Source organism: Lissotriton helveticus, chromosome 10, assembly GCF_964261635.1.
Source record: "Lissotriton helveticus chromosome 10, aLisHel1.1, whole genome shotgun sequence".
In the NCBI taxonomy this organism is placed as follows: Eukaryota; Metazoa; Chordata; class Amphibia; order Caudata; family Salamandridae; genus Lissotriton; species Lissotriton helveticus.
In genome coordinates this window covers 591955685-591975522 of record NC_136071.1, presented here as the reverse complement: position 1 = coordinate 591975522, position 19838 = coordinate 591955685, and the positions used below count along the sequence as shown (strand labels likewise).

At 47.5% G+C, this 19838-nt stretch overlaps 34 non-coding genes across 34 annotated transcripts; 18 read left to right on the top strand and 16 right to left on the bottom strand.

The window, feature by feature from the left end:
* The first annotated feature begins 403 nt into the window (after positions 1-403).
* On the top strand, positions 404-471 carry TRNAV-AAC (transfer RNA valine (anticodon AAC)). Its single transcript has one exon. It is a non-coding gene; the product is annotated as a tRNA-Val (tRNA).
* Positions 472-766: 295 nt separating this feature from the next.
* On the top strand, positions 767-878 carry TRNAL-CAA (transfer RNA leucine (anticodon CAA)). The gene is made up of 2 exons: positions 767-804; positions 833-878. It is a non-coding gene; the product is annotated as a tRNA-Leu (tRNA).
* Positions 879-1806: 928 nt separating this feature from the next.
* On the top strand, positions 1807-1878 carry TRNAP-CGG (transfer RNA proline (anticodon CGG)). The gene has a single exon. It is a non-coding gene; the product is annotated as a tRNA-Pro (tRNA).
* A 384-nt stretch (positions 1879-2262) lies between these two features.
* Positions 2263-2335, top strand: TRNAV-UAC (transfer RNA valine (anticodon UAC)). Its single transcript has one exon. It is a non-coding gene; the product is annotated as a tRNA-Val (tRNA).
* Positions 2336-2767: 432 nt separating this feature from the next.
* On the top strand, positions 2768-2839 carry TRNAP-AGG (transfer RNA proline (anticodon AGG)). The gene has a single exon. It is a non-coding gene; the product is annotated as a tRNA-Pro (tRNA).
* A 436-nt stretch (positions 2840-3275) lies between these two features.
* TRNAV-AAC (transfer RNA valine (anticodon AAC)) lies at positions 3276-3343 on the top strand. The gene has a single exon. It is a non-coding gene; the product is annotated as a tRNA-Val (tRNA).
* Positions 3344-3638: 295 nt separating this feature from the next.
* On the top strand, positions 3639-3750 carry TRNAL-CAA (transfer RNA leucine (anticodon CAA)). The gene is made up of 2 exons: positions 3639-3676; positions 3705-3750. It is a non-coding gene; the product is annotated as a tRNA-Leu (tRNA).
* A 930-nt stretch (positions 3751-4680) lies between these two features.
* TRNAP-CGG (transfer RNA proline (anticodon CGG)) lies at positions 4681-4752 on the top strand. The gene has a single exon. It is a non-coding gene; the product is annotated as a tRNA-Pro (tRNA).
* A 384-nt stretch (positions 4753-5136) lies between these two features.
* TRNAV-UAC (transfer RNA valine (anticodon UAC)) lies at positions 5137-5209 on the top strand. Its single transcript has one exon. It is a non-coding gene; the product is annotated as a tRNA-Val (tRNA).
* Positions 5210-5642: 433 nt separating this feature from the next.
* Positions 5643-5714, top strand: TRNAP-AGG (transfer RNA proline (anticodon AGG)). Its single transcript has one exon. It is a non-coding gene; the product is annotated as a tRNA-Pro (tRNA).
* Positions 5715-6099: 385 nt separating this feature from the next.
* Positions 6100-6172, top strand: TRNAV-AAC (transfer RNA valine (anticodon AAC)). The gene has a single exon. It is a non-coding gene; the product is annotated as a tRNA-Val (tRNA).
* A 295-nt stretch (positions 6173-6467) lies between these two features.
* On the top strand, positions 6468-6579 carry TRNAL-CAA (transfer RNA leucine (anticodon CAA)). Its single transcript has 2 exons — positions 6468-6505; positions 6534-6579. It is a non-coding gene; the product is annotated as a tRNA-Leu (tRNA).
* Positions 6580-7509: 930 nt separating this feature from the next.
* TRNAP-CGG (transfer RNA proline (anticodon CGG)) lies at positions 7510-7581 on the top strand. The gene has a single exon. It is a non-coding gene; the product is annotated as a tRNA-Pro (tRNA).
* A 384-nt stretch (positions 7582-7965) lies between these two features.
* On the top strand, positions 7966-8038 carry TRNAV-UAC (transfer RNA valine (anticodon UAC)). The gene has a single exon. It is a non-coding gene; the product is annotated as a tRNA-Val (tRNA).
* Positions 8039-8471: 433 nt separating this feature from the next.
* Positions 8472-8543, top strand: TRNAP-AGG (transfer RNA proline (anticodon AGG)). The gene has a single exon. It is a non-coding gene; the product is annotated as a tRNA-Pro (tRNA).
* Positions 8544-8928: 385 nt separating this feature from the next.
* On the top strand, positions 8929-9001 carry TRNAV-AAC (transfer RNA valine (anticodon AAC)). Its single transcript has one exon. It is a non-coding gene; the product is annotated as a tRNA-Val (tRNA).
* A 295-nt stretch (positions 9002-9296) lies between these two features.
* TRNAL-CAA (transfer RNA leucine (anticodon CAA)) lies at positions 9297-9408 on the top strand. The gene is made up of 2 exons: positions 9297-9334; positions 9363-9408. It is a non-coding gene; the product is annotated as a tRNA-Leu (tRNA).
* Positions 9409-10338: 930 nt separating this feature from the next.
* Positions 10339-10410, top strand: TRNAP-CGG (transfer RNA proline (anticodon CGG)). The gene has a single exon. It is a non-coding gene; the product is annotated as a tRNA-Pro (tRNA).
* Positions 10411-10740: 330 nt separating this feature from the next.
* Positions 10741-10812, bottom strand: TRNAP-CGG (transfer RNA proline (anticodon CGG)). The gene has a single exon. It is a non-coding gene; the product is annotated as a tRNA-Pro (tRNA).
* A 929-nt stretch (positions 10813-11741) lies between these two features.
* TRNAL-CAA (transfer RNA leucine (anticodon CAA)) lies at positions 11742-11853 on the bottom strand. Its single transcript has 2 exons — positions 11816-11853; positions 11742-11787 (listed from the first exon to the last, which is right to left on the bottom strand). It is a non-coding gene; the product is annotated as a tRNA-Leu (tRNA).
* Positions 11854-12148: 295 nt separating this feature from the next.
* On the bottom strand, positions 12149-12221 carry TRNAV-AAC (transfer RNA valine (anticodon AAC)). Its single transcript has one exon. It is a non-coding gene; the product is annotated as a tRNA-Val (tRNA).
* Positions 12222-12606: 385 nt separating this feature from the next.
* On the bottom strand, positions 12607-12678 carry TRNAP-AGG (transfer RNA proline (anticodon AGG)). Its single transcript has one exon. It is a non-coding gene; the product is annotated as a tRNA-Pro (tRNA).
* A 434-nt stretch (positions 12679-13112) lies between these two features.
* Positions 13113-13185, bottom strand: TRNAV-UAC (transfer RNA valine (anticodon UAC)). The gene has a single exon. It is a non-coding gene; the product is annotated as a tRNA-Val (tRNA).
* Positions 13186-13569: 384 nt separating this feature from the next.
* TRNAP-UGG (transfer RNA proline (anticodon UGG)) lies at positions 13570-13641 on the bottom strand. Its single transcript has one exon. It is a non-coding gene; the product is annotated as a tRNA-Pro (tRNA).
* A 918-nt stretch (positions 13642-14559) lies between these two features.
* Positions 14560-14671, bottom strand: TRNAL-CAA (transfer RNA leucine (anticodon CAA)). Its single transcript has 2 exons — positions 14634-14671; positions 14560-14605 (listed from the first exon to the last, which is right to left on the bottom strand). It is a non-coding gene; the product is annotated as a tRNA-Leu (tRNA).
* A 295-nt stretch (positions 14672-14966) lies between these two features.
* Positions 14967-15039, bottom strand: TRNAV-AAC (transfer RNA valine (anticodon AAC)). The gene has a single exon. It is a non-coding gene; the product is annotated as a tRNA-Val (tRNA).
* A 385-nt stretch (positions 15040-15424) lies between these two features.
* Positions 15425-15496, bottom strand: TRNAP-AGG (transfer RNA proline (anticodon AGG)). Its single transcript has one exon. It is a non-coding gene; the product is annotated as a tRNA-Pro (tRNA).
* A 434-nt stretch (positions 15497-15930) lies between these two features.
* Positions 15931-16003, bottom strand: TRNAV-UAC (transfer RNA valine (anticodon UAC)). The gene has a single exon. It is a non-coding gene; the product is annotated as a tRNA-Val (tRNA).
* A 384-nt stretch (positions 16004-16387) lies between these two features.
* On the bottom strand, positions 16388-16459 carry TRNAP-CGG (transfer RNA proline (anticodon CGG)). Its single transcript has one exon. It is a non-coding gene; the product is annotated as a tRNA-Pro (tRNA).
* Positions 16460-17388: 929 nt separating this feature from the next.
* TRNAL-CAA (transfer RNA leucine (anticodon CAA)) lies at positions 17389-17500 on the bottom strand. Its single transcript has 2 exons — positions 17463-17500; positions 17389-17434 (listed from the first exon to the last, which is right to left on the bottom strand). It is a non-coding gene; the product is annotated as a tRNA-Leu (tRNA).
* Positions 17501-17795: 295 nt separating this feature from the next.
* Positions 17796-17868, bottom strand: TRNAV-AAC (transfer RNA valine (anticodon AAC)). The gene has a single exon. It is a non-coding gene; the product is annotated as a tRNA-Val (tRNA).
* Positions 17869-18253: 385 nt separating this feature from the next.
* On the bottom strand, positions 18254-18325 carry TRNAP-AGG (transfer RNA proline (anticodon AGG)). The gene has a single exon. It is a non-coding gene; the product is annotated as a tRNA-Pro (tRNA).
* Positions 18326-18759: 434 nt separating this feature from the next.
* TRNAV-UAC (transfer RNA valine (anticodon UAC)) lies at positions 18760-18832 on the bottom strand. Its single transcript has one exon. It is a non-coding gene; the product is annotated as a tRNA-Val (tRNA).
* A 384-nt stretch (positions 18833-19216) lies between these two features.
* On the bottom strand, positions 19217-19288 carry TRNAP-CGG (transfer RNA proline (anticodon CGG)). The gene has a single exon. It is a non-coding gene; the product is annotated as a tRNA-Pro (tRNA).
* Between the last annotated feature and the right edge of the window lie 550 nt (positions 19289-19838).

Below are 19838 nucleotides of genomic sequence, written 5' to 3'. Positions count from 1 at the left end.
ATGCACTATGCCTGACTATTTCTAGTAATACTCGGTGCATTGTTGCGCAACATATTCCTAACCTCAGAAGAAAAATGGATCACCGTGCTTTTTCTGCCTACCTGCTTAGTCTCAGTGTGTCCCAGGTGATGCTTTCCCAAGCTGTACTCGCAGACATTTAGGCATCAGATATTTGTCTGTCGATGCCTGCACAAGTAAATTTTGAATACGTCTAATTGCAAGCATGTTGGATGATATCTCTGAGGTTTTCACACTTGTTCTGCACATTCTGAGCCGCTGCTGATACAGCAGAATAGAAGTAGGATGCAGCCTCGAGAGGAACTTTGCTTTAACAGTAGCAAACAGCAAGGTCGTTTCTGTAGTGTAGTGGTCATCACGCTCGCCTAACACGCGAAAGGTCCCCGGTAGTGTAGTGGTCATCACGCTCGCCTAACACGCGAAAGGTCCCCGGTTCGAGACCGGGCAGAAACACTGAGCGTTGGCTGCTTTTATGTGCACACTCTAAAACCTTATTATCTGAATGCAAGTTTAAGAAGAGGTGGTCTTTGAACACAGTGAGCCGTGGGAAACTTTCTTTACCTTTGCAAGACGAAACAAAGTTATCTGCATCCATCATCTGGGGGTCGTTCTTGTGCCTATTTTTATTTTGTTTAAGCTATGTTGTATTGTTGGGGCCTTTACACCTGTGACATTGCTGTGAAGGTTGTAAGTGGAAACATTCGCACGTGCAGATAGAAGAGTTAGACCTAAGCCCCCCTCACGAGCCGTCAGGATGGCCGAGTGGTCTAAGGCGCCAGACTCAAGAGAGCTTGATCTTCAGTGTAGCTGAGCCTTCTGGTCTCCTCATGGAGGCGTGGGTTCAAATCCCACTTCTGACAGGTCCCTTTTACACCCGTAAATCTTCCTGTTTTTTGCAGTGCGTTCCCGGCAAACACCACAATCTTTGCAGGAACCTGTAGCATGTGAAGAGAAATCCACCAACAATCAGGCTGGGCCCTCAATCACAATTCCATGGATTTCTGGAAATGACACCTCAGGCACACCTTCCATTAAATTTGCACTCCATCACAGTAACTGCCATGCTGGGTTTCTAACTAAGCAGTTGATCCCATCATTTGTTGTGAGGCTCTCCTGCCACCTTTTGGGCAGAGAAGGCACTGTCCCTGCAAAAACACAGGCAGACATGTTCAACAGGGCTTCCTGGTTATGTGGGAGGAGCAGAATGCCATTGGTCCCCCTTGCAAATTCTAATTTACATAAGGAAGACAGAGAGGTAGCTGGGAGTAGGCACTGCACACGGGCATTGCACTCTCTCTTATGATTTGCAGCCAATTCTAGACTGAGGCAGGAGGAAAGGAGGTGACTCGCCCAACAATGGCTATACTGAGAAGTCAGCCACTCTGGGTCTCCCAGGTGAGTGTTTCAGGCCTGTGAGCCACTCATATAAATCTCGCCTGATCGAGCCTGATCGAGCGCGTTTGAATCCAAATATCAAACCCCTCTTTCTCAGGCGCAGGAAATGGTGGGCCCTTCATTGCTTCTGGTGTGGAAGTCTATGGGGCAAGGGTCCAGGACTTGCAGAGGAGAACAATTGCCAGAAAGTGCTTGCTGTTCTCATCTGTGCCTTTTTTCTGCTCACTGGCTGATAGGAGATTGGCTGCCCCCTTTCTTGCTAGAGTGAAAAAACAACAACTTGAGAGAAAACATGACGTTGTGAGGCTCACTTAGAGGGAGACTAGCCAAATAGCCCTGCTTTTTTTCTGAAAGACGCTTCAGAAATTGTTCAAAATGTCTCCTGGCCACTCAGGCTCGTTGGTCTAGGGGTATGATTCTCGCTTCGGGTGCGAGAGGTCCCGGGTTCAAATCCCGGACGAGCCCATGCTGTGGACATTTTCAGGATGCTTGTAATATAGGAGCATTTCTTCTTTTCAATGCTATAAGACGCTGTGTATGTCGAGAAAGTTCCTTACCCTGCACGCTATTTTCCACTTGTGGCGGGATAAAGGAGTGCAGGACTTCTTTGCAACTGCTTTTCTGGGCCAGACCAGCATGGTAGGAACATTACATGCATAGTGTTTTTCTAGTGTAATTTCAGGATATGGTTTCAAAATCGCCTCTTGGAATAAAAGTGGTCCTCATTCCTGTCTTCCAAAGAAATAGAGACCGGGTAAGGAGAGCCCAACTTTGAGCTTCAAGGACATTGGCCCTTAGTCTGTGCATTCCAGCCCAATACATGCCAACAAGATTCCTGAGTTAGTGTCTGTTTCTGTAGTGTAGTGGTTATCACGTTTGCCTTACACGCGAAAGGTCCCTGGTTCGAGACCGGGCAGAAACAGCGGTTTGCTGTTTTTAACAGTGTTTGCCTTTACTGGCTGACTTTATAGGAAAGCTGAGATAATAGAGGCTGTCTATCCCTCACCAACCTGACGTAGTGTGCTCCAGGGATCTCAGTGACAGATCGAAAAGAGAAGTGACGATAGCTTGCGCCATTCGCTTGCTCGCCCTTTGCTCTGAAGGGTGGGCCTACTTCATGAAAGCAAGGAATGAGAGCAGAAATGCTTTTCTTGTCCTCACCGCAAGCAGACACTTAGAGAAAACAAACTGTCTGAAGGACAGAGGCTTTTTAATTTCTTGTTTGATGACGGCCATGGAAAAGACAGCAATCATATTGCAGAAGAGAGCAACATGTGCAGTTGCTTGCTTTGGGTGAAGCATTCACCGACTAGCTGCCACTAACCCCTGGAGCCATGTCAGAGGTGACTTGCGTGGCTCGTTGGTCTAGGGGTATGATTCTCGCTTAGGGTGCGAGAGGTCCCGGGTTCAAATCCCGGACGAGCCCTTTTTAGAGCTAAACATACAAATCGTACTAAAAATGCACTATGCCTGACTATTTCTAGTAATACTCGGTGCATTGTTGCGCAACATATTCCTAACCTCAGAAGAAAAATGGATCACCGTGCTTTTTCTGCCTACCTGCTTAGTCTCAGTGTGTCCCAGGTGATGCTTTCCCAAGCTGTACTCGCAGACATTTAGGCATCAGATATTTGTCTGTCGATGCCTGCACAAGTAAATTTTGAATACGTCTAATTGCAAGCATGTTGGATGATATCTCTGAGGTTTTCACACTTGTTCTGCACATTCTGAGCCGCTGCTGATACAGCAGAATAGAAGTAGGATGCAGCCTCGAGAGGAACTTTGCTTTAACAGTAGCAAACAGCAAGGTCGTTTCTGTAGTGTAGTGGTCATCACGCTCGCCTAACACGCGAAAGGTCCCCGGTAGTGTAGTGGTCATCACGCTCGCCTAACACGCGAAAGGTCCCCGGTTCGAGACCGGGCAGAAACACTGAGCGTTGGCTGCTTTTATGTGCACACTCTAAAACCTTATTATCTGAATGCAAGTTTAAGAAGAGGTGGTCTTTGAACACAGTGAGCCGTGGGAAACTTTCTTTACCTTTGCAAGACGAAACAAAGTTATCTGCATCCATCATCTGGGGGTCGTTCTTGTGCCTATTTTTATTTTGTTTAAGCTATGTTGTATTGTTGGGGCCTTTACACCTGTGACATTGCTGTGAAGGTTGTAAGTGGAAACATTGGCAGGTGCAGATAGAAGAGTTAGACCTAAGCCCCCCTCATGAGCCGTCAGGATGGCCGAGTGGTCTAAGGCGCCAGACTCAAGAGAGCTTGATCTTCAGTGTAGCTGAGCCTTCTGGTCTCCTCATGGAGGCGTGGGTTCAAATCCCACTTCTGACAGGTCCCTTTTACACCCGTAAATCTTCCTGTTTTTTGCAGTGCGTTCCCGGCAAACACCACAATCTTTGCAGGAACCTGTAGCATGTGAAGAGAAATCCACCAACAATCAGGCTGGGCCCTCAATCACAATTCCATGGATTTCTGGAAATGACACCTCAGGCACACCTTCCATTAAATTTGCACTCCATCACAGTAACTGCCATGCTGGGTTTCTAACTAAGCAGTTGATCCCATCATTTGTTGTGAGGCTCTCCTGCCACCTTTTGGGCAGAGAAGGCACTGTCCCTGCAAAAACACAGGCAGACATGTTCAACAGGGCTTCCTGGTTATGTGGGAGGAGCAGAATGCCATTGGTCCCCCCTTGCAAATTCTAATTTACATAAGGAAGACAGAGAGGTAGCTGGGAGTAGGCACTGCACACGGGCATTGCACTCTCTCTTATGATTTGCAGCCAATTCTAGATTGAGGCAGGAGGAAAGGAGGTGACTCGCCCAACAATGGCTATACTGAGAAGTCAGCCACTCTGGGTCTCCCAGGTGAGTGTTTCAGGCCTGTGAGCCACTCATATAAATCTCGCCTGATCGAGCGCTGAGCGAGCGCGTTTGAATCCAAATATCAAACCCCTCTTTCTCAGGCGCAGGAAATGGTGGGCCCTTCATTGCTTCTGGTGTGGAAGTCTATGGGGCAAGGGTCCAGGACTTGCAGAGGAGAACAATTGCCAGAAAGTGCTTGCTGTTCTCATCTGTGCCTTTTTTCTGCTCACTGGCTGATAGGAGATTGGCTGCCCCCTTTCTTGCTAGAGTGAAAAAACAACAACTTGAGAGAAAACATGACGTTGTGAGGCTCACTTAGAGGGAGACTAGCCAAATAGCCCTGCTTTTTTTCTGAAAGACGCTTCAGAAATTGTTCAAAATGTCTCCTGGCCACTCAGGCTCGTTGGTCTAGGGGTATGATTCTCGCTTCGGGTGCGAGAGGTCCCGGGTTCAAATCCCGGACGAGCCCATGCTGTGGACATTTTCAGGATGCTTGTAATATAGGAGCATTTCTTCTTTTCAATGCTATAAGACGCTGTGTATGTCGAGAAAGTTCCTTACCCTGCACGCTATTTTCCACTTGTGGCGGGATAAAGGAGTGCAGGACTTCTTTGCAACTGCTTTTCTGGGCCAGACCAGCATGGTAGGAACATTACATGCATAGTGTTTTTCTAGTGTAATTTCAGGATATGGTTTCAAAATCGCCTCTTGGAATAAAAGTGGTCCTCATTCCTGTCTTCCAAAGAAATAGAGACCGGGTAAGGAGAGCCCAACTTTGAGCTTCAAGGACATTGGCCCTTAGTCTGTGCATTCCAGCCCAATACATGCCAACAAGATTCCTGAGTTAGTGTCTGTTTCTGTAGTGTAGTGGTTATCACGTTTGCCTTACACGCGAAAGGTCCCTGGTTCGAGACCGGGCAGAAACAGCGGTTTGCTGTTTTTAACAGTGTTTGCCTTTACTGGCTGACTTTATAGGAAAGCTGAGATAATAGAGGCTGTCTATCCCTCACCAACCTGAGTAGTGTGCTCCAGGGATCTCAGTGACAGCTCGAAAAGAGAAGTGACGATAGCTTGCGCCATTCGCTTGCTCGCCCTTTGCTCTGAAGGGTGGGCCTACTTCATGAAAGCAAGGAATGAGAGCAGAAATGCTTTTCTTGTCCTCACCGCAAGCAGACACTTAGAGAAAACAAACTGTCTGAAGGACAGAGGCTTTTTAATTTCTTGTTTGATGACGGCCATGGAAAAGACAGCAATCATATTGCAGAAGAGAGCAACATGTGCAGTTGCTTGCTTTGGGTGAAGCATTCACCGACTAGCTGCCACTAACCCCTGGAGCCATGTCAGAGGTGACTCTTGCGTGGCTCGTTGGTCTAGGGGTATGATTCTCGCTTAGGGTGCGAGAGGTCCCGGGATCAAATCCCGGACGAGCCCTTTTTAGAGCTAAACATACAAATCGTACTAAAAATGCACTATTCCTGACTATTTCTAGTAATACTCGGTGCATTGTTGCGCAACATATTCCTAACCTCAGAAGAAAAATGGATCACCGTGCTTTTTCGGCCTACCTGCTTAGTCTCAGTGTGTCCCAGGTGATGCTTTCCCAAGCTGTACTCGCAGACATTTAGGCATCAGATATTTGTCTGTCGATGCCTGCACAAGTAAATTTTGAATACGTCTAATTGCAAGCATGTTGGATGATATCTCTGAGGTTTTCACACTTGTTCTGCACATTCTGAGCCGCTGCTGATACAGCAGAATAGAAGTAGGATGCAGCCTCGAGAGGAACTTTGCTTTAACAGTAGCAAACAGCAAGGGCGTTTCTGTAGTGTAGTGGTCATCACGCTCGCCTAACACGCGAAAGGTCCCCGGTTCGAGACCGGGCAGAAACACTGAGCGTTGGCTGCTTTTATGTGCACACTCTAAAACCTTATTATCTGAATGCAAGTTTAAGAAGAGGTGGTCTTTGAACACAGTGAGCCGTGGGAAACTTTCTTTACCTTTGCAAGACGAAACAAAGTTATCTGCATCCATCATCTGGGGGTCGTTCTTGTGCCTATTTTTATTTTGTTTAAGCTATGTTGTATTGTTGGGGCCTTTACACCTGTGACATTGCTGTGAAGGTTGTAAGTGGAAACATTGGCAGGTGCAGATAGAAGAGTTAGACCTAAGCCCCCCTCATGAGCCGTCAGGATGGCCGAGTGGTCTAAGGCGCCAGACTCAAGAGAGCTTGATCTTCAGTGTAGCTGAGCCTTCTGGTCTCCTCATGGAGGCGTGGGTTCAAATCCCACTTCTGACAGGTCCCTTTTACACCCGTAAATCTTCCTGTTTTTTGCAGTGCGTTCCCGGCAAACACCACAATCTTTGCAGGAACCTGTAGCATGTGAAGAGAAATCCACCAACAATCAGGCTGGGCCCTCAATCACAATTCCATGGATTTCTGGAAATGACACCTCAGGCACACCTTCCATTAAATTTGCACTCCATCACAGTAACTGCCATGCTGGGTTTCTAACTAAGCAGTTGATCCCATCATTTGTTGTGAGGCTCTCCTGCCACCTTTTGGGCAGAGAAGGCACTGTCCCTGCAAAAACACAGGCAGACATGTTCAACAGGGCTTCCTGGTTATGTGGGAGGAGCAGAATGCCATTGGTCCCCCCTTGCAAATTCTAATTTACATAAGGAAGACAGAGAGGTAGCTGGGAGTAGGCACTGCACACGGGCATTGCACTCTCTCTTATGATTTGCAGCCAATTCTAGATTGAGGCAGGAGGAAAGGAGGTGACTCGCCCAACAATGGCTATACTGAGAAGTCAGCCACTCTGGGTCTCCCAGGTGAGTGTTTCAGGCCTGTGAGCCACTCATATAAATCTCGCCTGATCGAGCGCTGAGCGAGCGCGTTTGAATCCAAATATCAAACCCCTCTTTCTCAGGCGCAGGAAATGGTGGGCCCTTCATTGCTTCTGGTGTGGAAGTCTATGGGGCAAGGGTCCAGGACTTGCAGAGGAGAACAATTGCCAGAAAGTGCTTGCTGTTCTCATCTGTGCCTTTTTTCTGCTCACTGGCTGATAGGAGATTGGCTGCCCCCTTTCTTGCTAGAGTGAAAAAACAACAACTTGAGAGAAAACATGACGTTGTGAGGCTCACTTAGAGGGAGACTAGCCAAATAGCCCTGCTTTTTTTCTGAAAGACGCTTCAGAAATTGTTCAAAATGTCTCCTGGCCACTCAGGCTCGTTGGTCTAGGGGTATGATTCTCGCTTCGGGTGCGAGAGGTCCCGGGTTCAAATCCCGGACGAGCCCATGCTGTGGACATTTTCAGGATGCTTGTAATATAGGAGCATTTCTCCTTTTCAATGCTATAAGACGCTGTGTATGTCGAGAAAGTTCCTTACCCTGCACGCTATTTTCCACTTGTGGCGGGATAAAGGAGTGCAGGACTTCTTTGCAACTGCTTTTCTGGGCCAGACCAGCATGGTAGGAACATTACATGCATAGTGTTTTTCTAGTGTAATTTCAGGATATGGTTTCAAAATCGCCTCTTGGAATAAAAGTGGTCCTCATTCCTGTCTTCCAAAGAAATAGAGACCGGGTAAGGAGAGCCCAACTTTGAGCTTCAAGGACATTGGCCCTTAGTCTGTGCATTCCAGCCCAATACATGCCAACAAGATTCCTGAGTTAGTGTCTGTTTCTGTAGTGTAGTGGTTATCACGTTTGCCTTACACGCGAAAGGTCCCTGGTTCGAGACCGGGCAGAAACAGCGGTTTGCTGTTTTTAACAGTGTTTGCCTTTACTGGCTGACTTTATAGGAAAGCTGAGATAATAGAGGCTGTCTATCCCTCACCAACCTGAGTAGTGTGCTCCAGGGATCTCAGTGACAGCTCGAAAAGAGAAGTGACGATAGCTTGCGCCATTCGCTTGCTCGCCCTTTGCTCTGAAGGGTGGGCCTACTTCATGAAAGCAAGGAATGAGAGCAGAAATGCTTTTCTTGTCCTCACCGCAAGCAGACACTTAGAGAAAACAAACTGTCTGAAGGACAGAGGCTTTTTAATTTCTTGTTTGATGACGGCCATGGAAAAGACAGCAATCATATTGCAGAAGAGAGCAACATGTGCAGTTGCTTGCTTTGGGTGAAGCATTCACCGACTAGCTGCCACTAACCCCTGGAGCCATGTCAGAGGTGACTCTTGCGTGGCTCGTTGGTCTAGGGGTATGATTCTCGCTTAGGGTGCGAGAGGTCCCGGGATCAAATCCCGGACGAGCCCTTTTTAGAGCTAAACATACAAATCGTACTAAAAATGCACTATTCCTGACTATTTCTAGTAATACTCGGTGCATTGTTGCGCAACATATTCCTAACCTCAGAAGAAAAATGGATCACCGTGCTTTTTCGGCCTACCTGCTTAGTCTCAGTGTGTCCCAGGTGATGCTTTCCCAAGCTGTACTCGCAGACATTTAGGCATCAGATATTTGTCTGTCGATGCCTGCACAAGTAAATTTTGAATACGTCTAATTGCAAGCATGTTGGATGATATCTCTGAGGTTTTCACACTTGTTCTGCACATTCTGAGCCGCTGCTGATACAGCAGAATAGAAGTAGGATGCAGCCTCGAGAGGAACTTTGCTTTAACAGTAGCAAACAGCAAGGTCGTTTCTGTAGTGTAGTGGTCATCACGCTCGCCTAACACGCGAAAGGTCCCCGGTTCAAGACCGGGCAGAAACACTGAGCGTTGGCTGCTTTTATGTGCACACTCTAAAACCTTATTATCTGAATGCAAGTTTAAGAAGAGGTGGTCTTTGAACACAGTGAGCCGTGGGAAACTTTCTTTACCTTTGCAAGACGAAACAAAGTTATCTGCATCCATCATCTGGGGGTCGTTCTTGTGCCTATTTTTATTTTGTTTAAGCTATGTTGTATTGTTGGGGCCTTTACACCTGTGACATTGCTGTGAAGGTTGTAAGTGGAAACATTGGCAGGTGCAGATAGAAGAGTTAGACCTAAGCCCCCCTCATGAGCCGTCAGGATGGCCGAGTGGTCTAAGGCGCCAGACTCAAGAGAGCTTGATCTTCAGTGTAGCTGAGCCTTCTGGTCTCCTCATGGAGGCGTGGGTTCAAATCCCACTTCTGACAGGTCCCTTTTACACCCGTAAATCTTCCTGTTTTTTGCAGTGCGTTCCCGGCAAACACCACAATCTTTGCAGGAACCTGTAGCATGTGAAGAGAAATCCACCAACAATCAGGCTGGGCCCTCAATCACAATTCCATGGATTTCTGGAAATGACACCTCAGGCACACCTTCCATTAAATTTGCACTCCATCACAGTAACTGCCATGCTGGGTTTCTAACTAAGCAGTTGATCCCATCATTTGTTGTGAGGCTCTCCTGCCACCTTTTGGGCAGAGAAGGCACTGTCCCTGCAAAAACACAGGCAGACATGTTCAACAGGGCTTCCTGGTTATGTGGGAGGAGCAGAATGCCATTGGTCCCCCCTTGCAAATTCTAATTTACATAAGGAAGACAGAGAGGTAGCTGGGAGTAGGCACTGCACACGGGCATTGCACTCTCTCTTATGATTTGCAGCCAATTCTAGATTGAGGCAGGAGGAAAGGAGGTGACTCGCCCAACAATGGCTATACTGAGAAGTCAGCCACTCTGGGTCTCCCAGGTGAGTGTTTCAGGCCTGTGAGCCACTCATATAAATCTCGCCTGATCGAGCGCTGAGCGAGCGCGTTTGAATCCAAATATCAAACCCCTCTTTCTCAGGCGCAGGAAATGGTGGGCCCTTCATTGCTTCTGGTGTGGAAGTCTATGGGGCAAGGGTCCAGGACTTGCAGAGGAGAACAATTGCCAGAAAGTGCTTGCTGTTCTCATCTGTGCCTTTTTTCTGCTCACTGGCTGATAGGAGATTGGCTGCCCCCTTTCTTGCTAGAGTGAAAAAACAACAACTTGAGAGAAAACATGACGTTGTGAGGCTCACTTAGAGGGAGACTAGCCAAATAGCCCTGCTTTTTTTCTGAAAGACGCTTCAGAAATTGTTCAAAATGTCTCCTGGCCACTCAGGCTCGTTGGTCTAGGGGTATGATTCTCGCTTCGGGTGCGAGAGGTCCCGTGTTCAAATCCCGGACGAGCCCATGCTGTGGACATTTTCAGGATGCTTGTAATATAGGAGCATTTCTTCTTTTCAATGCTATAAGACGCTGTGTATGTCGAGAAAGTTCCTTACCCTGCACGCTATTTTCCACTTGTGGCGGGATAAAGGAGTGCAGGACTTCTTTGCAACTGCTTTTCTGGGCCAGACCAGCATGGTAGGAACATTACATGCATAGTGTTTTTCTAGTGTAATTTCAGGATATGGTCGTAGCGTGCAGGGTAAGGAACTTTCTCGACATACACAGCGTCTTATAGCATTGAAAAGAAGAAATGCTCCTATATTACAAGCATCCTGAAAATGTCCACAGCATGGGCTCGTCCGGGATTTGAACCCGGGACCTCTCGCACCCGAAGCGAGAATCATACCCCTAGACCAACGAGCCTGAGTGGCCAGGAGACATTTTGAACAATTTCTGAAGCGTCTTTCAGAAAAAAAGCAGGGCTATTTGGCTAGTCTCCCTCTAAGTGAGCCTCACAATGTCATGTTTTCTCTCAAGTTGTTGTTTTTTCACTCTAGCAAGAAAGGGGGCAGCCAATCTCCTATCAGCCAGTGAGCAGAAAAAAGGCACAGATGAGAACAGCAAGCACTTTCTGGCAATTGTTCTCCTCTGCAAGTCCTGGACCCTTGCCCCATAGACTTCCACACCAGAAGCAATGAAGGGCCCACCATTTCCTGCGCCTGAGAAAGAGGGGTTTGATATTTGGATTCAAATGCGCTCGATCAGGCTCGATCAGGCGAGATTTATATGAGTGGCTCACAGGCCTGAAACACTCACCTGGGAGACCCAGAGTGGCTGACTTCTCAGTATAGCCATTGTTGGGCGAGTCACCTCCTTTCCTCCTGCCTCAATCTAGAATTGGCTGCAAATCATAAGAGAGAGTGCAATGCCTGTGTGCAGTGCCTACTCCCAGCTACCTCTCTGTCTTCCTTATGTAAATTAGAATTTGCAAGGGGGGACCAATGGCATTCTGCTCCTCCCACATAACCAGGAAGCCCTGTTGAACATGTCTGCCTGTGTTTTTGCAGGGACAGTGCCTTCTCTGCCCAAAAGGTGGCAGGAGAGCCTCACAACAAATGATGGGATCAACTGCTTAGTTAGAAACCCAGCATGGCAGTTACTGTGATGGAGTGCAAATTTAATGGAAGGTGTGCCTGAGGTGTCATTTCCAGAAATCCATGGAATTGTGATTGAGGGCCCAGCCTGATTGTTGGTGGATTTCTCTTCACATGCTACAGGTTCCTGCAAAGATTGTGGTGTTTGCCGGGAACGCACTGCAAAAAACAGGAAGATTTACGGGTGTGAAAGGGACCTGTCAGAAGTGGGATTTGAACCCACGCCTCCATGAGGAGACCAGAAGGCTCAGCTACACTGAAGATCAAGCTCTCTTGAGTCTGGCGCCTTAGACCACTCGGCCATCCTGACGGCTCATGAGAGGGGCTTAGGTCTAACTCTTCTATCTGCACCTGCCAATGTTTCCACTTACAACCTTCACAGCAATGTCACAGGTGTAAAGGCCCCAACAATACAACATAGCTTAAACAAAATAAAAATAGGCACAAGAACGACCCCCAGATGACGGATGCAGATAACTTTGTTTCGTCTTGCAAAGGTAAAGAAAGTTTCCCACGGCTCACTGTGTTCAAAGACCACCTCTTCTTAAACTTGCATTCAGATAATAAGGTTTTAGAGTGTGCACATAAAAGCAGCCAACGCTCAGTGTTTCTGCCCGGTCTCGAACCGGGGACCTTTCGCGTGTTAGGCGAACGTGATGACCACTACACTACAGAAACGACCTTGCTGCTTGCTACTGTTAAAGCAAAGTTCCTCTCAAGGCTTCACCCTACTTCTATTCTGCTGTATCAGCAGCGGCTCAGAATGTGCAGAACAAGTGTCAAAACCTCAGAGATATCATCCAACATGCTTGCAATTAGACGTATTCAAAATTTACTTGTGCAGGCATCGACAGAAAAATATCTGATGCCTAAATGTCTGCGAGTACAGCTTGGGAAAGCATCACCTGGGACACACTGAGACTAAGCAGGTAGGCAGAAAAAGCACGGTGATCCATTTTTCTTCTGAGGTTAGGAATATGTTGCGCAACAATGCACCGAGTATTACTAGAAATAGTCAGGCATAGTGCATTTTTAGTACGATTTGTATGTTTAGCTCTAAAAAGGGCTCGTCTGGGATTTGAACCCGGGACCTCTCGCACCCTAAGCGAGAATCATACCCCTAGACCAACGAGCCACGCAAGAGTCACCTCTGACATGGCTCCAGGGGTTAGTGGCAGCTAGTCGGTGAATGCTTCACCCAAAGCAAGCAACTGCACATGTTGCTCTCTTCTGCAATATGATTGCTGTCTTTTCCATGGCCGTCATCAAACAAGAAATTAAAAAGCCTCTGTCCTTCAGACAGTTTGTTTTCTCTAAGTGTCTGCTTGCGGTGAGGACAAGAAAAGCATTTCTGCTCTCATTCCTTGCTTTCATGAAGTAGGCCCACCCTTCAGAGCAAAGGGCGAGCAAGCGAATGGCGCAAGCTATCGTCACTTCTCTTTTTGAGCTGTCACTGAGATCCCTGGAGCACACTACGTCAGGTTGGTGAGGGATAGACAGCCTCTATTATCTCAGCTTTCCTATAAAGTCAGCCAGTAAAGGCAAACACTGTTAAAAACAGCAAACCGCTGTTTCTGCCCGGTCTCGAACCAGGGACCTTTCGCGTGTAAGGTGAACGTGATAACCACTACACTACAGAAACAGACACTAACTCAGGAATCTTGTTGGCATGTATTGGGCTGGAATGCACAGACTAAGGGCCAATGTCCTTGAAGCTCAAAGTTGGGCTCTCCTTACCCGGTCTCTATTTCTTTGGAAGACAGGAATGAGGACCACTTTTATTCCAAGAGGCGATTTTGAAACCATATCCTGAAATTACACTAGAAAAACACTATGCATGTAATGTTCCTACCATGCTGGTCTGGCCCAGAAAAGCAGTTGCAAAGAAGTCCTGCACTCCTTTATCCCGCCACAAGTGGAAAATAGCGTGCAGGGTAAGGAACTTTCTCGACATACACAGCGTCTTATAGCATTGAAAAGAAGAAATGCTCCTATATTACAAGCATCCTGAAAATGTCCACAGCATGGGCTCGTCCGGGATTTGAACCCGGGACCTCTCGCACCCAAAGCCAGAATCATACCCCTAGACCAACGAGCCTGAGTGGCCAGGAGACATTTTGAACAATTTCTGAAGCGTCTTTCAGAAAAAAGCAGGGCTATTTGGCTAGTCTCCCTCTAAGTGAGCCTCACAACGTCATGTTTTCTCTCAAGTTGTTGTTTTTTCACTCTAGCAAGAAAGGGGGCAGCCAATCTCCTATCAGCCAGTGAGCAGAAAAAAGGCACAGATGAGAACAGCAAGCACTTTCTGGCAATTGTTCTCCTCTGCAAGTCCTGGACCCTTGCCCCATAGACTTCCACACCAGAAGCAATGAAGGGCCCACCATTTCCTGCGCCTGAGAAAGAGGGGTTTGATATTTGGATTCAAACGCGCTCGATCAGGCGAGATTTATATGAGTGGCTCACAGGCCTGAAACACTCACCTGGGAGACCCAGAGTGGCTGACTTCTCAGTATAGCCATTGTTGGGCGAGTCACCTCCTTTCCTCCTGCCTCAATCTAGAATTGGCTGCAAATCATAAGAGAGAGTGCAATGCCTGTGTGCAGTGCCTACTCCCAGCTACCTCTCTGTCTTCCTTATGTAAATTAGAATTTGCAAGGGGGGACCAATGGCATTCTGCTCCTCCCACATAACCAGGAAGCCCTGTTGAACATGTCTGCCTGTGTTTTTGCAGGGACAGTGCCTTCTCTGCCCAAAAGGTGGCAGGAGAGCCTCACAACAAATGATGGGATCAACTGCTTAGTTAGAAACCCAGCATGGCAGTTACTGTGATGGAGTGCAAATTTAATGGAAGGTGTGCCTGAGGTGTCATTTCCAGAAATCCATGGAATTGTGATTGAGGGCCCAGCCTGATTGTTGGTGGATTTCTCTTCACATGCTACAGGTTCCTGCAAAGATTGTGGTGTTTGCCGGGAACGCACTGCAAAAAACAGGAAGATTTACGGGTGTAAAAGGGACCTGTCAGAAGTGGGATTTGAACCCACGCCTCCATGAGGAGACCAGAAGGCTCAGCTACACTGAAGATCAAGCTCTCTTGAGTCTGGCGCCTTAGACCACTCGGCCATCCTGACTGCTCATGAGGGGGGCTTAGGTCTAACCCTTCTATCTGCACCTGCCAATGTTTCCACTTACAACCTTCACAGCAATGTCACAGGTGTAAAGGCCCCAACAATACAACATAGCTTAAACAAAATAAAAATAGGCACAAGAACGACCCCCAGATGACGGATGCAGATAACTTTGTTTCGTCTTGCAAAGGTAAAGAAAGTTTCCCACGGCTCACTGTGTTCAAAGACCACCTCTTCTTAAACTTGCATTCAGATAATAAGGTTTTAGAGTGTGCACATAAAAGCGCCCAACGCTCAGTGTTTCTGCCCGGTCTCGAACCGGGGACCTTTCGCGTGTTAGGCAAACGTGATGACCACTACACTACAGAAACGACCTTGCTGCTTGCTACTGTTAAAGCAAAGTTCCTCTCAAGGCTTCACCCTACTTCTATTCTGCTGTATCAGCAGCGGCTCAGAATGTGCAGAACAAGTGTGAAAACCTCAGAGATATCATCCAACATGCTTGCAATTAGACGTATTCAAAATTTACTTGTGCAGGCATCGACAGACAAATATCTGATGCCTAAATGTCTGCGAGTACAGCTTGGGAAAGCATCACCTGGGACACACTGAGACTAAGCAGGTAGGCAGAAAAAGCACGGTGATCCATTTTTCTTCTGAGGTTAGGAATATGTTGCGCAACAATGCACCGAGTATTACTAGAAATAGTCAGGCATAGTGCATTTTTAGTACGATTTGTATGTTTAGCTCTAAAAAGGGCTCGTCCAGGATTTGAACCCGGGACCTCTCGCACCCTAAGCGAGAATCATACCCCTAGACCAACGAGCCACGCAAGAGTCACCTCTGACATGGCTCCAGGGGTTAGTGGCAGCTAGTCGGTGAATGCTTCACCCAAAGCAAGCAACTGCACATGTTGCTCTCTTCTGCAATATGATTGCTGTCTTTTCCATGGCCGTCATCAAACAAGAAATTAAAAAGCCTCTGTCCTTCAGACAGTTTGTTTTCTCTAAGTGTCTGCTTGCGGTGAGGACAAGAAAAGCATTTCTGCTCTCATTCCTTGCTTTCATGAAGTAGGCCCACCCTTCAGAGCAAAGGGCGAGCAAGCGAATGGCGCAAGCTATCGTCACTTCTCTTTTCGAGCTGTCACTGAGATCCCTGGAGCACACTACGTCAGGTTGGTGAGGGATAGACAGCCTCTATTATCTCAGCTTTCCTATAAAGTCAGCCAGTAAAGGCAAACACTGTTAAAAACAGCAAACCGCTGTTTCTGCCCGGTCTCGAACCAGGGACCTTTCGCGTGTAAGGTGAACGTGATAACCACTACACTACAGAAACAGACACTAACTCAGGAATCTTGTTGGCATGTATTGGGCTGGAATGCACAGACTAAGGGCCAATGTCCTTGAAGCTCAAAGTTGGGCTCTCCTTACCCGGTCTCTATTTCTTTGGAAGACAGGAATGAGGACCACTTTTATTCCAAGAGGCGATTTTGAAACCATATCCTGAAATTACACTAGAAAAACACTATGCATGTAATGTTCCTACCATGCTGGTCTGGCCCAGAAAAGCAGTTGCAAAGAAGTCCTGCACTCCTTTATCCCGCCACAAGTGGAAAATAGCGTGCAGGGTAAGGAACTTTCTCGACATACACAGCGTCTTATAGCATTGAAAAGAAGAAATGCTCCTATATTACAAGCATCCTGAAAATGTCCACAGCATGGGCTCGTCCGGGATTTGAACCCGGGACCTCTCGCACCCGAAGCGAGAATCATACCCCTAGACCAACGAGCCTGAGTGGCCAGGAGACATTTTGAACAATTTCTGAAGCGTCTTTCAGAAAAAAAGCAGGGCTATTTGGCTAGTCTCCCTCTAAGTGAGCCTCACAACGTCATGTTTTCTCTCAAGTTGTTGTTTTTTCACTCTAGCAAGAAAGGGGGCAGCCAATCTCCTATCAGCCAGTGAGCAGAAAAAAGGCACAGATGAGAACAGCAAGCACTTTCTGGCAATTGTTCTCCTCTGCAAGTCCTGGACCCTTGCCCCATAGACTTCCACACCAGAAGCAATGAAGGGCCCACCATTTCCTGCGCCTGAGAAAGAGGGGTTTGATATTTGGATTCAAACGCGCTCGATCAGGCTCGATCAGGCGAGATTTATATGAGTGGCTCACAGGCCTGAAACCCTCACCTGGGAGACCCAGAGTGGCTGACTTCTCAGTATAGCCATTGTTGGGCGAGTCACCTCCTTTCCTCCTGCCTCAATCTAGAATTGGCTGCAAATCATAAGAGAGAGTGCAATGCCCGTGTGCAGTGCCTACTCCCAGCTACCTCTCTGTCTTCCTTATGTAAATTAGAATTTGCAAGGGGGGACCAATGGCATTCTGCTCCTCCCACATAACCAGGAAGCCCTGTTGAACATGTCTGCCTGTGTTTTTGCAGGGACAGTGCCTTCTCTGCCCAAAAGGTGGCAGGAGAGCCTCACAACAAATGATGGGATCAACTGCTTAGTTAGAAACCCAGCATGGCAGTTACTGTGATGGAGTGCAAATTTAATGGAAGGTGTGCCTGAGGTGTCATTTCCAGAAATCCATGGAATTGTGATTGAGGGCCCAGCCTGATTGTTGGTGGATTTCTCTTCACATGCTACAGGTTCCTGCAAAGATTGTGGTGTTTGCCGGGAACGCACTGCAAAAAACAGGAAGATTTACGGGTGTGAAAGGGACCTGTCAGAAGTGGGATTTGAACCCACGCCTCCATGAGGAGACCAGAAGGCTCAGCTACACTGAAGATCAAGCTCTCTTGAGTCTGGCGCCTTTGACCACTCGGCCATCCTGACGGCTCATGAGGGGGGCTTAGGTCTAACTCTTCTATCTGCACCTGCCAATGTTTCCACTTACAACCTTCACAGCAATGTCACAGGTGTAAAGGCCCCAACAATACAACATAGCTTAAACAAAATAAAAATAGGCACAAGAACGACCCCCAGATGACGGATGCAGATAACTTTGTTTCGTCTTGCAAAGGTAAAGAAAGTTTCCCACGGCTCACTGTGTTCAAAGACCACCTCTTCTTAAACTTGCATTCAGATAATAAGGTTTTAGAGTGTGCACATAAAAGCAGCCAACGCTCAGTGTTTCTGCCCGGTCTCGAACCGGGGACCTTTCGCGTGTTAGGCGAACGTGATGACCACTACACTACAGAAACGACCTTGCTGTTTGCTACTGTTAAAGCAAAGTTCCTCTCAAGGCTTCACCCTACTTCTATTCTGCTGTATCAGCAGCGGCTCAGAATGTGCAGAACAAGTGTGAAAACCTCAGAGATATCATCCAACATGCTTGCAATTAGACGTATTCAAAATTTACTTGTGCAGGCATCGACAGACAAATATCTGATGCCTAAATGTCTGCGAGTACAGCTTGGGAAAGCATCACCTGGGACACACTGAGACTAAGCAGGTAGGCAGAAAAAGCACGGTGATCCATTTTTCTTCTGAGGTTAGGAATATGTTGCGCAACAATGCACCGAGTATTACTAGAAATAGTCAGGCATAGTGCATTTTTAGTACGATTTGTATGTTTAGCTCTAAAAAGGGCTTGTCCGGGATTTGAACCCGGGACCTCTCGCACCCTAAGCGAGAATCATACCCCTAGACCAACGAGCCACGCAAGAGTCACCTCTGACATGGCTCCAGGGGTTAGTGGCAGCTAGTCGGTGAATGCTTCACCCAAAGCAAGCAACTGCACATGTTGCTCTCTTCTGCAATATGATTGCTGTCTTTTCCATGGCCGTCATCAAACAAGAAATTAAAAAGCCTCTGTCCTTCAGACAGTTTGTTTTCTCTAAGTGTCTGCTTGCGGTGAGGACAAGAAAAGCATTTCTGCTCTCATTCCTTGCTTTCATGAAGTAGGCCCACCCTTCAGAGCAAAGGGCGGGCAAGCGAATGGCGCAAGCTATCGTCACTTCTCTTTTCGAGCTGTCACTGAGATCCCTGGAGCACACTACGTCAGGTTGGTGAGGGATAGACAGCCTCTATTATCTCAGCTTTCCTATAAAGTCAGCCAGTAAAGGCAAACACTGTTAAAAACAGCAAACCGCTGTTTCTGCCCGGTCTCGAACCAGGGACCTTTCGCGTGTAAGGTGAACGTGATAACCACTACACTACAGAAACAGACACTAACTCAGGAATCTTGTTGGCATGTATTGGGCTGGAATGCACAGACTAAGGGCCAATGTCCTTGAAGCTCAAAGTTGGGCTCTCCTTACCCGGTCTCTATTTCTTTGGAAGACAGGAATGAGGACCACTTTTATTCCAAGAGGCGATTTTGAAACCATATCCTGAAATTACACTAGAAAAACACTATGCATGTAATGTTCCTACCATGCTGGTCTGGCCCAGAAAAGCAGTGGCAAAGAAGTCCTGCACTCCTTTATCCCGCCACAAGTGGAAAATAGCGTGCAGGGTAAGGAACTTTCTCGACATACACAGCGTCTTATAGCATTGAAAAGAAGAAATGCTCCTATATTACAAGCATCCTGAAAATGTCCACAGCATGGGCTCGTCCGGGATTTGAACCCGGGACCTCTCGCACCCGAAGCGAGAATCATACCCCTAGACCAACGAGCCTGAGTGGCCAGGAGACATTTTGAACAATTTCTGAAGCGTCTTTCAGAAAAAAAGCAGGGCTATTTGGCTAGTCTCCCTCTAAGTGAGCCTCACAACGTCATGTTTTCTCTCAAGTTGTTGTTTTTTCACTCTAGCAAGAAAGGGGGCAGCCAATCTCCTATCAGCCAGTGAGCAGAAAAAAGGCACAGATGAGAACAGCAAGCACTTTCTGGCAATTGTTCTCCTCTGCAAGTCCTGGACCCTTGCCCCATAGACTTCCACACCAGAAGCAATGAAGGGCCCACCATTTCCTGCGCCTGAGAAAGAGGGGTTTGATATTTGGATTCAAACGCGCTCGCTCAGCGCTCGATCAGGCGAGATTTATATGAGTGGCTCACAGGCCTGAAACACTCACCTGGGAGACCCAGAGTGGCTGACTTCTCAGTATAGCCATTGTTGGGCGAGTCACCTCCTTTCCTCCTGCCTCAATCTAGAATTGGCTGCAAATCATAAGAGAGAGTGCAATGCCCGTGTGCAGTGCCTACTCCCAGCTACCTCTCTGTCTTCCTTA